Here is a 14,499-nt window from a genome sequence, read left to right as displayed (position 1 = left end):
GTTCTCAGAATTCAAGACTCTCACATGGTTTGCCTCCCTCCCTCTCCCCCACTATTCCCCCCCCATTTCTTCTCCCCCACGGTCCTCTGTTACGTTCCTCCTAATCCTCCTATAAGTGAAAGCATATGGTGTTTGTCTTTCTCTGCCTAACCTATTTCACTCAGCAGAACACCCTCAAGTTCCATCCATGTTGCTGCCAATGACCAGATTTCATTCTTTCTCGTTGCCATGTAGTATTCCATTGTATAGATAAACCACATCTACTTGATCCATTCATCAGTTGATTGAACACTAGGTACCTACAATTCTCTTTCTTCTCAAATTTGTTTTCTGGTGATTTTCCCCCCAAAATTCAGATTTTCTCTCATCCCAACCAGTTACCATTGGCCATTCACAGTCAGTCACCCCTTGATATTGTTAAAACGGAAGTCGGGAATACTCACCAGTACGGGAACACTTTAAAAGGAATGGAGGAAGCATCTAGAAAAAAATAGCTGATGACAGACTACCAGAATTAAAGAATTAATGAGCACATACAAAACAGTGGAGGAAATTCTTCTTAGGGAAGGGTGTTTGGTTAATCCATTCTGTGAGCGAAGAAAGAAGTAAATTTGGCCATACTACAATGGTATTATGCAATGGTGATGATGTGCTAAACAGGCTACAAATACATGTTTAATTCAGTTCTGATTTCTGTTTTCATAAAAGCTAATTAAGTTTACCTGGGAATACATTTATTTGAAACTGAAAAATAAAGTCAATTTTTGTTTAAACAAAAAACAGTGATAGTTTTATCTTCGCTGTGCCCACTGTTACATGAGGGTCTACTGGCTTGCTTTAGAGAAGAAAGGAAGACTAACAATGAGTTTACATACATTGGCTCATCAGTTGTATTAGTTTACCCTTGCTGCTGTGACAAATTACCACACATTTAATGGCTTAAAACAACACATACTTGTTATCTTACAGTTCTGGAGGTCAGAAGTGTGATGTGGGTCTCCCTGGACTAAAAGCAAGATGTCAGAGCTGTGTTCCTTTTGGAAGCTCTAGGGTAGGATGTATACAATGCTTGCCTTTTCTAGCTTCTAGGGGCTGCTTAACATTCTTTGGCACCTGACCCCTTCCTCCATCTTACTTCAGGCAGCCTATTAAGCCAAGTCCTTCTCATGTTGAGTCTCCTTGGTTTTCCTTTCTGCCTTGTCTTCAACTTTTAAGGACCCTTGTGATCATGAGGCCCACGTGGGCAATCCAAGCTTATCTCATCATCTGAAGGTCAGCTAGTTTCTCTTTGCCATGTAACTCACTATATTCATAGACTTTGGAGATTAGGATGTGGACCTCTTTGGAAGGGAGCATTATTCTGCCTAGCACATCAGTGAAATATCTGTGCCCTCTAAAACAGGCTAAGCTGTCTTCTTACCTGTGCAGCATATTTTGTGTTCAGTTTCTTAGCAAGTCCTTTCAAATTGAATGAAAAATTGAGTATTAGTTAATGACATTTTATTTTTTATGATTCTGTGGCCCATCTCTGGCCTGCAGTAAAGTGAAAACATGATGGAGGTGAGTGATTTTTCCCCCTCCCAGGCAAGTGGGCTCTGTAGTTCTATAACAAAGACATTTCATGGGCAGTTCTAAGTTCACATTTTTCTTCATCTCCTTCTTGTCCTAATTATTAACATCTCTGCCTTTCTGAATTTCTGCCAAACACATTTTAATATTTTTTTTCCTCTTCTGCTCTTTTTGCCCGCTCTTATCTTGTTTATCTGTTTTACTGGATTCCTTTCCTTAAAGATAATAAAAGAAGTTTGGTCCCCATCTTTGGATTGGAAAATGTGATCATTACCCCCTAGCTTAATGTCTCTTCTCTGGCAAAAATCTTCATTTGGAAGACTCCCCAAAGTACATACAACTTTGGAGTGACCTTCATATACTAAAGCAAAATTATTCACCCTCAAAGTATCCTTTGGGAAAACCACCTTGTTGGTTCAAATGTTTGGAATCTGTTTTTACTTAAAAAGACAGAAGATATTGCAGAGTAATGGTAAGTAAGTAATGGTAAATAATAAAAGTAATATTATATTATATTCAGTGTGTCTCTGAAGGGTTATCTGTGCTTTTGATTTCCTTTGGCAGAAATCTGTCTAGTGACTTACCAGACATAACTATAATAATCTCGAATGAACTTATCCTTGTGTATTATGCATAGAGCTAATAAATATATTATAACTGTCTTCAATTCAATTTAATGAGTATTTCTTGAAGTTTTGTTCTGGTCACACATACACAGAATAGGATGTGTTCCAAATCTGTAAAAAACTTCTATTCAAGTACACTGTGTCGCTTGAATTTGTTGTTGTTCTGAAATTAACTTGGCTTTTGTGTTCAAAATAAATATTTGTATTTGCTTTTAACTCACTCAGTTTCAAAATAGTCATGTGGTAGCTTTTGAATTAGACAGATCTGGAATCCTTTTCTGGCTCTGCCCTTTCCTATGTGGCCTTGGGCTAGTTACTTAACTCTTTTGGAATTCAGTTACCTAACTGGTAGTAAAAAAGTAAAATAATACCTATTGTGTGGGGTTGTTGTAAAGATTCTATGAGGCAGAGTATATAAAGCATAATTTATAGCATAATTCTGACCTCGGGTATATGCTCAGTGAGTCAGAGTCATATTAATTGTTCTTGGGCAGAAGACCATATGGAACAGATAGAGTACTTTAACATGGTATTAATATTTTTACTGTTGTTCTTTATATGCAAAGATGAACCTTCTGGTTCGATGTCTTGATTTGAGTCACCAGAATTTCTGTGTGTGGCTTGTATTCCAGACCCATGACACACTTGGCTGTGGGAGAGGTGCAGTGTGAAGCTGTGACAAACAGTTTACAACTTTTGTCAAGTCTGCAACAACTGAACTGACCAACCTAGCAGAAATGGGGAAGATGGTTCAATTTGCTTTTGTTGCTTCTATATTCTGAAATATAATTAGTCTGGTAATATCATTTGTAGAATACTGAAGAGTTATCTAACTTCCAGTTAAAGGCAGCAGAGTAAACACAAATTTTACCTCTGCTTCTTTCCCTACACTCTACTAATATGATAGTAGACTGATTTTCTTTAAAAAGCATAAAAGGGCAAAGAGAAAATGATGAGAAGAGTTGACAGTGACACAGTTTGGAAGCTCAAAGTAGATGGATGATTGGGAAATGACTTAACCAATGACTTAGGAAACTTAACAAAGTAGATCCCAAACAGGCATAGAGAAAGATGAAAACCATCTTGATTTTACCCTAAAGAATTCTCAAAACACTTGGAAATTGGCACTACTCTGTACCTCTTTAAGTGGAGGGAGGTAAAGGTAGAATTGAAAAAAAATGGGGGGGGGATTGGTTGGTTGAATATGTATTTAAGAAACACTGAGACCCTTAGATCCTCTTCCGCATTCCAGCTGAGAACAGCCCCTCCCCAGCTATGGCAAAACATCTTAGGCTTATTTCTGGAAACTATAAAACAGAAGGTCTCTGGACAGAGAGTACCAGGCACTGTTGAGGATAGACTATAATTACTGAAAACAGAGAGATTAAGAAAAGCTTACATTCTAAATGTTGTAAGGCCAACTCTTTACTCTAACTTAGGTCTTGTTTTGGACAAATTTATATCTTTAGGCCAGCCAATATTCTCAAAGTATGATTCCAGGACCAGCAGCATCAGTACTATCCAGGAACATGTTAGAAATGCAAATTTAAGGCTCTAAGAGAATCTATAGGTGGGGACTCGCATTCTGTGTTTGAACAAGCCATCTAGGTGATTCTGATATACGTTCAAGTTTGAGAACCACACCACTCCAAGCAAAAGATTGGAATATCCCTCTCTGGGGAAGCTCAACAGAAAAGACTTAAGGAAAGAAAGTTTTCAATGAAACAGTCCAGCCAGATCATCCTAGAGTGAAATTCACAGTTGACAAATGCCACCCATGTGTCCAGAAATTTTAAGACATTGTACAGCCTCATTCTTAAATGGAAACAATCAATATCCACAAGACATGCCTTTAACAAGAAGAGGGCGTATCCAAACAAATAGGGGGAAAAGTGACTTGGAAGACATTATGCAGGGAAGTAAAAACTTCAAAAAAATCCTTGATGTCTTCAGAGAGATATGAGAAGATATTTGCCATTATAAGGTGCAAATAAATGAAATTAAAAATGTTAATTAAGCTGATTGAAACTTAATTTCCTCCTTCACTTAATGCTGTTGTTTATTCCTTTGACCTGAAACCTTGTTTTGTGTTTTCTGCATAAGTAGTTAAGTCCTGGAATACATATTGGGCACAGCTAGATCAAGGGCTTAAACAATGTAGTTAGACCAGCCTCCCTCTCTCCGCCCCAGATCCATTTTTTTTACTCTTCCACCTTCATCTTCAGGTAGCTCTACCAATATGGTGGCAAAGATGGCTACTAGCAGCTTCAGGCTTTTATCAGCAGGATAGCTATCCCCATGGAAAGAGTGCTCCTTCTCTACTAGTCTTGACAAGTCTCTGAACTGACTCTCATTGGCTTATGTGGACTAAGGTGCCTGCACCTGGACCACTCTCTACGATTCTGATTGGCCAAGCCAGTCTTAGAGGTGGGGCAAGGAATGAGATCAGTCCTCTGAGGAAAGAGAAACCTAATTCTCCAAAAGAAAATGGGAGTGCTGTTACCACAAGGAAGAGGAATGGATGCTGGGCGTTACCAGCAAAAGTACTATTCTATTTCCCAAGCACTCTGAACATCTACTTATTCTTCAAGGTGTGCTTCTGGTATAATTTTTCTCTATGAAATCTTTCTGGATCCTTCTCAATATAGGCAAAAATAATCAGCTCTTTACTTCTCATTTAACTTTTACATATATCTATGTCATAACACATAATTTTGGCCCAAGTATAATTAGTCATTTTGCCTTTCTGCTTCCTCCAAGCTCTTTGAGGGCAGGGACTATATTTTATTTTTGTTTGAATGCCATTTGTTCATTCATTTAGTCAACAGATATTTATTAAGTGGCTACATTGTACCAGACTGATGCCAATGCTGGAAAGATGGTGGATTTCAATATACATATTGTTCATGCACTAACAAAGCTTATTTTAATGGGGAAGAAAAAAATTACAAATTATGTGTTAAATTTTGTAATACAAGTTTTAATGGTGGTAACAGACATGGAGAGAATGAATGAGTTAGCATGATGAAGATGGGAGGTGACTGTTTCAGGAGACCAGAAGGGCCTATGTGAAAGCTCTGAGGTAAGACATGATACCATGACTATTCAAGGAACTGAGCCTCATATAGTACAGACACAGCATAGGCCAGATCTTGGAATGCATTATTAAGCTGTTTCAGCTGCTTGCGTTTACTTTAAGGTCAATGGACAATGAGTTTCAAGAAGAATATGACCATATTTATATTGAATCATTCTTTCCTACTAGAGTAAGGGTAAGAAATTAAGAGGAACAAGACTTAAGGCAGAGAGATTGGAACCTATTGTAGTAGTAGGAGGTAAAATTGAGAGCAATTTGGACCAAAACCATTGTGAAGAAAATTGGGGAAGAGAAGGCAGATTTGGGGGAAATTTAAGCCGTAGAATTAAGAGGACTTTATGATTGGTTGCATAGAACGAAACAGAAGAAGAGAAAAAGCAGAGGACTCACACATGGCTTCCAGGTTTCTAACTTGAACACTAGGTCACATGGGAGTGCTGTTTATTGAGATGATGTGTTGTGGGGTGGAAGCATGTTGAAGGAAGGTAAAGAGGAAAGGATGAGTTCCAGTTTGATGTGGATGAATATGAGGTATCTGTAAGATCAAAGGAGAGAAACCCAGAGACAATTGGATCTATGATCTGCCACTCAAGAGATAGACCTGGGTTGGAAATAAAGATTTGCTGTCCACATATAAACAGTAATTGAAGACATAGAGACTAACATAATGACCAGGGGAGAGTGAGTAGACTTAGGAGAAGGTCTGTGACAGACTCTGAAGGAACTCCCAAAATTTAATGGGCAAGTAGAGGAGGAGCCAGAGAAAAACAGTGAAGATTGCTCGAAGGGGTAGGAGCAGAAGCGGGTGAGTGTGACATGAGGAAGCCTAGAAACAGAACTTTAAGGAAGAAGATAATGGGCAACTATTTCAAATGCCATCAAGAAAGGGAGGGAATAAAACATATCCATCCTGCCTAGCACAGCACCTGGTTTCATTTATTAACTTATGTGTCAAATTAATGTTTATTAAACATCAATGACTATGTTAGGGCCAGTGCTAAGTACTAAAAATCTAAGAGTGGGAAAAATATTTTAGTAAGTGGTTAAAAGATGTTTGTTGAATAAATGAGTCACTGAATGAACTGTTTTTGTTAAAAATTTAGATGAGGTTGCTTAAAGATGGGCTAAAATATATAAGGACACATGTCATTCTGAAGCTAATATTCACCCAGCTTTTGACTTTTCCTAGTGGCTGAACAGTCTCAATGACAGACGATTGGTTTGGGCTTAATCTGGGCCAAAGGAAGATATCAGTGTTGGGTAAAGGACTTCTTAGTAGAGCATACAGGAGAAATCAGAGTCTCTCACTTGAAAAGCCTTGTTTCCAAGTGTGATTAACTGTCAGGTCTCACACTCTCTTATTTCCTCATGGAAACTACCACTTTTTTCTCCTGGGTTCACATGTGTTCTGTGATTCTTTTTAAAAAGTGCCCATCTTATCTAATAACACCTGCACAAACTGTTTATATCATCGAAACCTGTCAGATCAAGCTGAGCAAGATAGTCCACTACGATCTCTTCCTGTGGCAGAAGGTGTACAAGGAATACAAAACATTACATCAGCATCTCTTCATTCCTTATCCAGGCTACATTATTTCTCATCTGGGGAGTGTGAGACAGAGACTATGAGGCTGACCGACACCTGTAGCACCTGCATCCCACTATCTCAGGACATTTTGTCCTCAAAGATGAGTCATAAGAATTTAAATTATTTTCTGATGCTTGTCATGAAAAATGGTATCAGTGTTTTATTGTGAGTTGGGTTATATTAATTAAAACTCAGTTTCCTGTAGATTTAAATTCAGCTAGTTTGTAAGTAGAATGTGGAAGTAAAACAGTAGTTCTTCATGACTGGTGTGGGGGGAGGAGTCTGGGAGAAGTCAGAAGTGTATATAAAATGAAGCATTTAGCTTCCTAACAGACTTTAGTAGTACAAGCAACGAGGTAGGCCCCTAGCATCAACCATTCACATGACAGGATTAGTGACAGTAGTTCTACACATTGGATGCCTGCTGTGCACTGTGCCTGATGCTTTACAAATTCATCTATTTCTAATACTTGTAACAACATCCAACACACACACACACACAGACACATGAGCACACAAAACCAGGAAAATGAATTTACAACAGGTGATGAGTAGAGGGTTAACATGAATAATGCAGGGGGGTGCCTGGGTGGCTCAGTCAGTTGAACGTCTGACTTCGGCTCAAGTCATGATTTCACCATCTGTGGGTTCGAGCCCCACATCAGGCTCTGAGCTGGCAGCTTGGAGCCTGGAGACTGCTTCAGATTCTGTGTCTCCCTCTCTCTCTGCCCCTCCCCCCACTCAAAAAAATAAAAATAAAATAAAGACATTAGAAAGGTAAAAACAAAGGTGAAATTAGTTTAAAAAAATGAATAATGCAGAGAGAACCTAAAAAATTAATAAATTGGCAAGGAATATCAATAATTAATAGAAAAAGATACAAAGGCTGACATTCATATAAAAAGACGCTTAAACTCATTTATAATTAAAGAAATGCAAATAAAAACCAGATAAATTCCTTTAGGAAACTGGCAAAAATTAAACACAAAGATTATACCAGTATTGGTGAAATTAGGAGGAAAAGCATACTCTTACAGTGTTTTCAGAGAATCTATCAACATTTTAAATTCATGGTTTATAACTTTGCAGGTACTACCAGGTTGTATGTGTTTGCAGGCTCATGGGTTGTATGAATGTTTTTAAATGATAATACAGCATCATTTATAGTTTTGAAAAATTTGGAAATGACTTAAATATGGAATCAAGGGCATAGTATACAACTATTAAAAATTGTGGAATATTTATATTATTAGTTTTGGAGAATATCCATTGTATATCATTAAGCAAAAAAAGGAACTTAGAAAATAAAATAATATTTTAGAAACCTGTAAAGTGATACTTTGAAAGACTAATAGAATGATATACTGCAACAAATATAATCAAGAAAATGAGGAAACACGTTACTAATATTTGGAATGGCAAAGGAGACACCACTACAGATTTTGTATACAGTATGAGAATAATGTGACTATTACAAACTTCTTTATGCCAATCAATTTTGCAACATAAAATAGACAAAATTCTTTAAAACCATAAATTACCAAAAAATTAAGTTTTTTTAATTTTATTTTTTATATTTTATTTATTTCTAGGAGAGAGAGAGAGACAGCATGAGCAGGAGAGGGTCATAGAGAGAGGGAGATACAGATTCTGAAATAGGCTCCAGGCTCTGAGCTGGCAGTCAGCACAGAGCCCGACGTGCGGCTGGAACCCACGAACCGCGAGATCATGACCTAAGCGAAAGTCGGACGCTTAACCGACTAAGCCACCCAGGCGCCCCCCAAAACATTAAGTTTTGAACATCTAAATAGCCCTGTATCTATTAAATAAATTGAATTTGTAATTATAAACCTTCCTACCAAGAAAATGACAGCCCCGGTTGTCTTCATTTATGAAGTCTACCACGTATTAGAAGAAGAAATTAAACCAATCTATACAAACTTTTATAAAGTAGAATAGGGAAGAATATTTCTTACTTTCTTTTATGAGACTAGAATAATCCTAATACCTAACAGTGATATTACAAGAAAAATAAATTATAGATCAATAACTCTCATGAACATAACACAAAAAGTTGTTAACAACCTGGTACTATACATAAAGGATAATCCATCGTGATGAAGGTTAGTTTATTCCGCAAATACAAGGTTGATTTAACACTTGAAAACCAAGCCAATGGAATACACCACTTAACAGAATAAAGGAAAAAAATCATAATGCATCCAGAAAAAACATTTGGCAAAGTTCAATACTCCAAAATGATGAAACCTCTCATTACACTAAGAATAGATGACAGCCTCTGCAGTTTGATAAAGGGCATTACAAGACAGCCTACAGGCCACACCATACCCAATGACGAAATGCTAAATCCTTTCCCCTGAGACTGGAAACAGGGCATGAACCTGTTTGCTTTCACCATTTGTATTCAGTAGTGTACTAGAGCTTCTTGCTAGTGTATTAAGGCAAGAAGAAGAAACAAAAGACATATAACTTTTTTATGTTTATTTATATTTTTGAGAGAGCGAGAGAGCAAGCATGTGAGCAGGGGAGGGGCAGAAAGACCGGGAGAGAGAGATTCCCAAGCAGGCTCTGCACTGCCAGGACAGAGCCTTAGGTAGGGCTTGAACACACAAACTGTGAAATCATGACCTGAGCCAAAATCAAGAGTTGGATGCTCAACCAACTGAGTCATCCAGGCGCCCCCAAGAGATACCTAAATTGGAAAAAAAAAAAAGTTGTAAAATCCTCATTCAAAGACAACATCAATGAGTATTTTTAAAAAAATCTATGGAATCATCCAAAAATATAGTAGAACAAACAAGTGAATTTAGCATGAAGACAAGATACACAGGAAATATTCAAAACTTAATTGTATTCTATATATGAGCAATGAGCAAATTAAAATTAAATTTTAGGGGAGCCTGGGTGGCTCAATCAGGTAAGCGTCCGACTCTTGGTTTTGGCTCAGGTCATGATTATGCAGTTGGTGAGTTCAAGCTCCACATCGAGCTCCCTGCTGAAGGTGCAGAGCCTGCTTCAGATTCTCTGTCTCTCCCTCTCTCTTTGCCCCTCCCCTGTTCATGCTCTCTCTCAAAAGAAATAAATAAACTTAAAACAATTTGAAATTAAAGGCACCTGGGTGGCTCAGTCAGTTGAGCATCCGACTTCGGCTCAGGTCATGATCTCACGGTCTGTGATTTCAAGCCCTGCGTCGAGCTCTGTGTTGACAACTCAGAGCCTGGAGCCTGCTTCAGACTCTCTGTCTCCCTCTGTCTCTGCCCCTCCCCTGCTCTCACTCTGTCTCTCTCAAAATAAACATTAAAAATGTTTATTAAAAATTAAATTTTAAATAATACTAAATACAAAGGCATCAAATACTTTGGAAAATACAGATACCTTACAAAAGAGGTACACAACTTCTACACTGAAAAGTATGAAATGTTACTTCAAGAAATTATAGAATGCCAAAAAAATTAAAATAAAAATAAAAGAAATTATAGAATGCCTAAATAAGTGGAGAGATATATGCACACTGTACTGTGTGTTTCAAAGTTGGATTTCTCAATATCCTTGGCAGAAAACAACCCTAGTAACTCCACAGTTCTCTACAAAGACCCACTATTATAAAATGATTGAAAAATAGGTACAACAGGTAGAATAGCCTTTAGATTGTGTTGTGAATTCTCAAAAGTTTACTCAGAGACCGCTGAAGCCAGGTGAGGCACCATCCCCTCATCTTCGCTGGATAGACTCTGATTTTATTTTATTTTATTTTATTTTATTATTTTATTTTATTTTATTTTATTTTATTATTTTATTATTTCTTAATGTTCATTTTTGACAGAGAGAGGGGGAGGGAGGGCCTGAGAGAGGGGGGGACAGAGGATCCAAAACAGCCACTGTGCTGACAGTAACGAGCATGATGTGGGGCTCGAGCTCACATACGGCAAGATCATGACCTGAACCAAAATTAGACACTTAACCAACTGAGCCAACCAGGCAGCCCTGGACAGACTCTGATTTTTAATATGGGACACATGAGCCTGGAGTGATGCAAAACCCAGTGAGTCTTGACGGCAGTCTTCTTCAGTGTGATAATCTTTGTTATCTACATCATCCTTTCCTCTTGACCATTTGCTGGAGGCAACCAGGAAGGCAGTTCAAATAACTCCTTTGTTCACAAACTGCCTAATACCTACCCAGACAAACTGATTCATTCACTCAGACTCTGAGTCAGAAACTAACTTATCTAGTCATCTGTCAGTTGCACGTCACTATAGTTGAGGCAACAAGGTCTGCTTCGTTGCCAGTGGCTCAGAGCCAAAGATAATTCTTTTTACCTTTGGGTTGCCCTCCTCTGTAGGCTATTGTGGAAATTGGGGAAGTATGTATGACAATGATGTGTCTCTGTCAGCTACATTCACCCCCCTCCCCCTTGTAAATCTCTAGTACTTGGTTCTCATGCAGCCTGCTGGTCTCCTTTCTATTTGGGGAAAAAAAAAAAACATACATAAAATCACTGGACACTGTCCTGGCCACTAAAGGACATATTCCTCAGCCTGAGGATTCTTTTCTGTATCCCTCCTCCCTACCGAGGCAGTGATTCTTGACTCCATATGAATAAGGCTGAGATTCTCCTTGTGATTCTTGTCAGAAAGTTTAAGTCCTGTTTATCCAACCACCCGTTTCCTACTCCCACCAGACTTCCTCCGTGCAGCCCAGAAAACAGTTTGTAATCAATGTAAATTATATAGACATAATTGCAGACATAATTCTAGAGCTTCTTGACTCTGAGATAGTATCAAGGGCTCCCTTTATTTGGAGGGCATTGTCCCTTAAGAATACGCATTTATTCCCTCAGCACCGTCTGATTTCTTAATGTGAAGCCGAAGAAATTGTGGTTTGTATTTGTAATGTTCTGGCACAAATTCAGAACTCAGTACCTGCTTGATATTCCAGAAAGCATCTCTGTGCTGGTAAATTTAACATCATGGAGCAACGTTTTTCTAGTGGGCTATAAAATAATTCTGCAGTAATTCACATTTACTGAACAAAAATATGGTAAAAACTGAGTACCTTGTAAGCACTAAATATGGGTGCTTATGTTACTTGATGGATGATTGGTGGCCTTTCAAAATGTTCCTGTGGCTTTAGGTTTGAAACTTTTCTGTAGGTACATAAGTATAGCCCGCAGGGTTGTCTCACTAGTCTGATACCTTTTTTTTTTAATTAATTTAATTGATTTTCAGTTCCCTCTCCCTTAAAACAAAAGATGCACATTTTAGTTTCTAAAGAAAGTGGCTTAATATCTGAATCCAGATAGAATTATAGTTTATAAACTCCCAGTTCCCCAGATTATATTTTGGGAAATTGTTCAACAACTGAGGCCATATTATTGTTTTATTGTACTTGGATTTTTAGTGGTGTGAATCATGTATTTCCCAAGACATTTTTGTAAGCCGTCCCCCTGTAAGATGCCCCCACCCCTCTACTTGCAGTTCTTGCACTTGTCTGTAGCCATATCAGATATGGTGCTCATCAGTGCAACAGATCACGTAAGGAAGTTCTCACTGTTAATGGACTCCCAAAAACTGCAATGGACATCGCCAAGTCATGGCCATTTCTAAGGGCTATTGTTAATGTTTCCCTGTCCTGAAACCTATGCCCTAGTGGAGACTCTGAGTAAGAACCTTTTATAGTTGAGATCACATGAATATTCACCTCCATTTATAGACTTTATTATAATATTGCTAAGTCTTCATCCTAAGGGCAGGTTTACTCAAAGTGGCACATTCTGAGAATATGTACCCATTGTATCTTTGGATTTGTCAGATAAAGCTTTAGATCCTACATAATCAAAGCCAGATTTGGTTTTTCTCCTTGATTTCTGACACAGGAATTTCCTGCATTCTGTTGACTCTGGGCAACAGCTTTCTGCCTGTGTGATATGGACATTAGTGTCAGGATATATTTCTTTACTTATTGTGCTGTTTGGTTATGTGGTGTCATTGGCTGGGGATCTTAACTGGGCTGGGTTCAGTCAGAAATTAACTTGGGAGGATTTTATTGGTAACTTCACATTCGATTTTTGTCCTATGTTGTTGAAGAAATCCAAAAATGTTAAAAGGTGAAATAGATATACTAGCCTTTACCATAAGCTGGTTTTTGGTTCTGTTTTTGAAGGTATAATCTCTGAGCAATATATGATGTTGTGACTGTAATATCAATGGTACTACTCTAAGTAAAGCAATAAGTGATGGGAGGCCTTATTCAAACACAGGAGCAGATTCCATAAACTGCCCTGGGACATCCATTTCTTTCATGCAAAGGAAAGCCATCAAGGAAACCTTAAGACATATACTGATCAATGTCAGACTCACCAGTGTGTCCCAAAATGGTCATTTTAAAACAAAAGATCTACTTGAATACCAAGATGGAGACCAGGAACACTGAGAATGAGTTAGTTAATTATTCTCTTTCTTGTACTGTTTCTTTTCTATTGAAAAGAGATTCTATTGAATCACACCTTTGTCTTCTGAAAGTAGATAGAAGATAAACTAATTTTTCCATGCAGCTCTTTACTTGGTGAAAAACAATTCTAACCCTGCCTCATTCTAAAATATTGTCATAAGCAACTCAGGAATTCAAATGGAACAAAAATTCTAATAATTGATTAAAATAGTCTTTGACGTGCAAAATTTTTGTTAGTTTCTAATCCCATGCTGTTTCTTTCATCCCTACTATCCTGTGATCAGTCATAAACCAACCCAACCTTTCAGGTCTCAGTGGATGTATGCAAATTTTTGAGGGACTTCCACTTATTATTTTCTATATTAATAACAATGACTACTCATTCTTTTGGGGGGCTTACCCTACAGTCCTAACTAATGAGATGTATCTTTTAAAGGGACATATGGCTGTGGCTACACTTTAGAATTTAACTATTGGCCTTTTGCCCATTCATTAATTCATTCAACACTCTTGCTAAACTCTTCCTACTTCTGTCGCACCATGTGTGCTAGGCACTGGGGGTAAAAAGACAAGTAAAACAGGGTCCTTTCCTTGAAGATCTCACAGTGTAATGGGGAAGTTAGACTTGTGGACAACTTTGGTTTTTACCAATTAGGAGCTACAACTGAGAGGTAGTGAGAACACATTATCTTTTTTTGAAAATTGCCTGGACTTGGTTTAATTCCCTGTCTTCCTCTGCTGCACTTTTCCCCATGCCACCCCCTCAAAGAAAAAAAATGAGAATAAAATCTCTTTTGAAAAGTTCCTCAATGGCAGCTATGGAAAATGACATTACTTTCTAAAGTAATAGAGGAGGAGAAAGAATATTCATTGTAGGTTCATACTTGACTTTGTAGAGCCAAATGGAGATAACCAGTGAGAGCTATTACAATTCTATTTAGTATTAGAGCCCCAAATGTTTTCATTCTGTATTTAAAAAATGGAACCACATTTTCTTAGAATTAGTTATTTTATATTTTAGTTTCATATTTCATAAATATAAGTGCAAAAAGGACAGATTAACTGGATGTTCTGGACTAGAAACCCAAACTCTTCATTTGTGAGCTTATGGTTTGAACAACAATACAAATACTTAAAGCAATTTAAAA

Source organism: Crocuta crocuta, unplaced genomic scaffold (assembly GCF_008692635.1).
Source record: "Crocuta crocuta isolate KB4526 unplaced genomic scaffold, BGI_CrCroc_1.0 scaffold138, whole genome shotgun sequence".
Classification (NCBI taxonomy): Eukaryota; Metazoa; Chordata; class Mammalia; order Carnivora; family Hyaenidae; genus Crocuta; species Crocuta crocuta.
Note: the sequence above shows the minus strand (reverse complement) of the source record.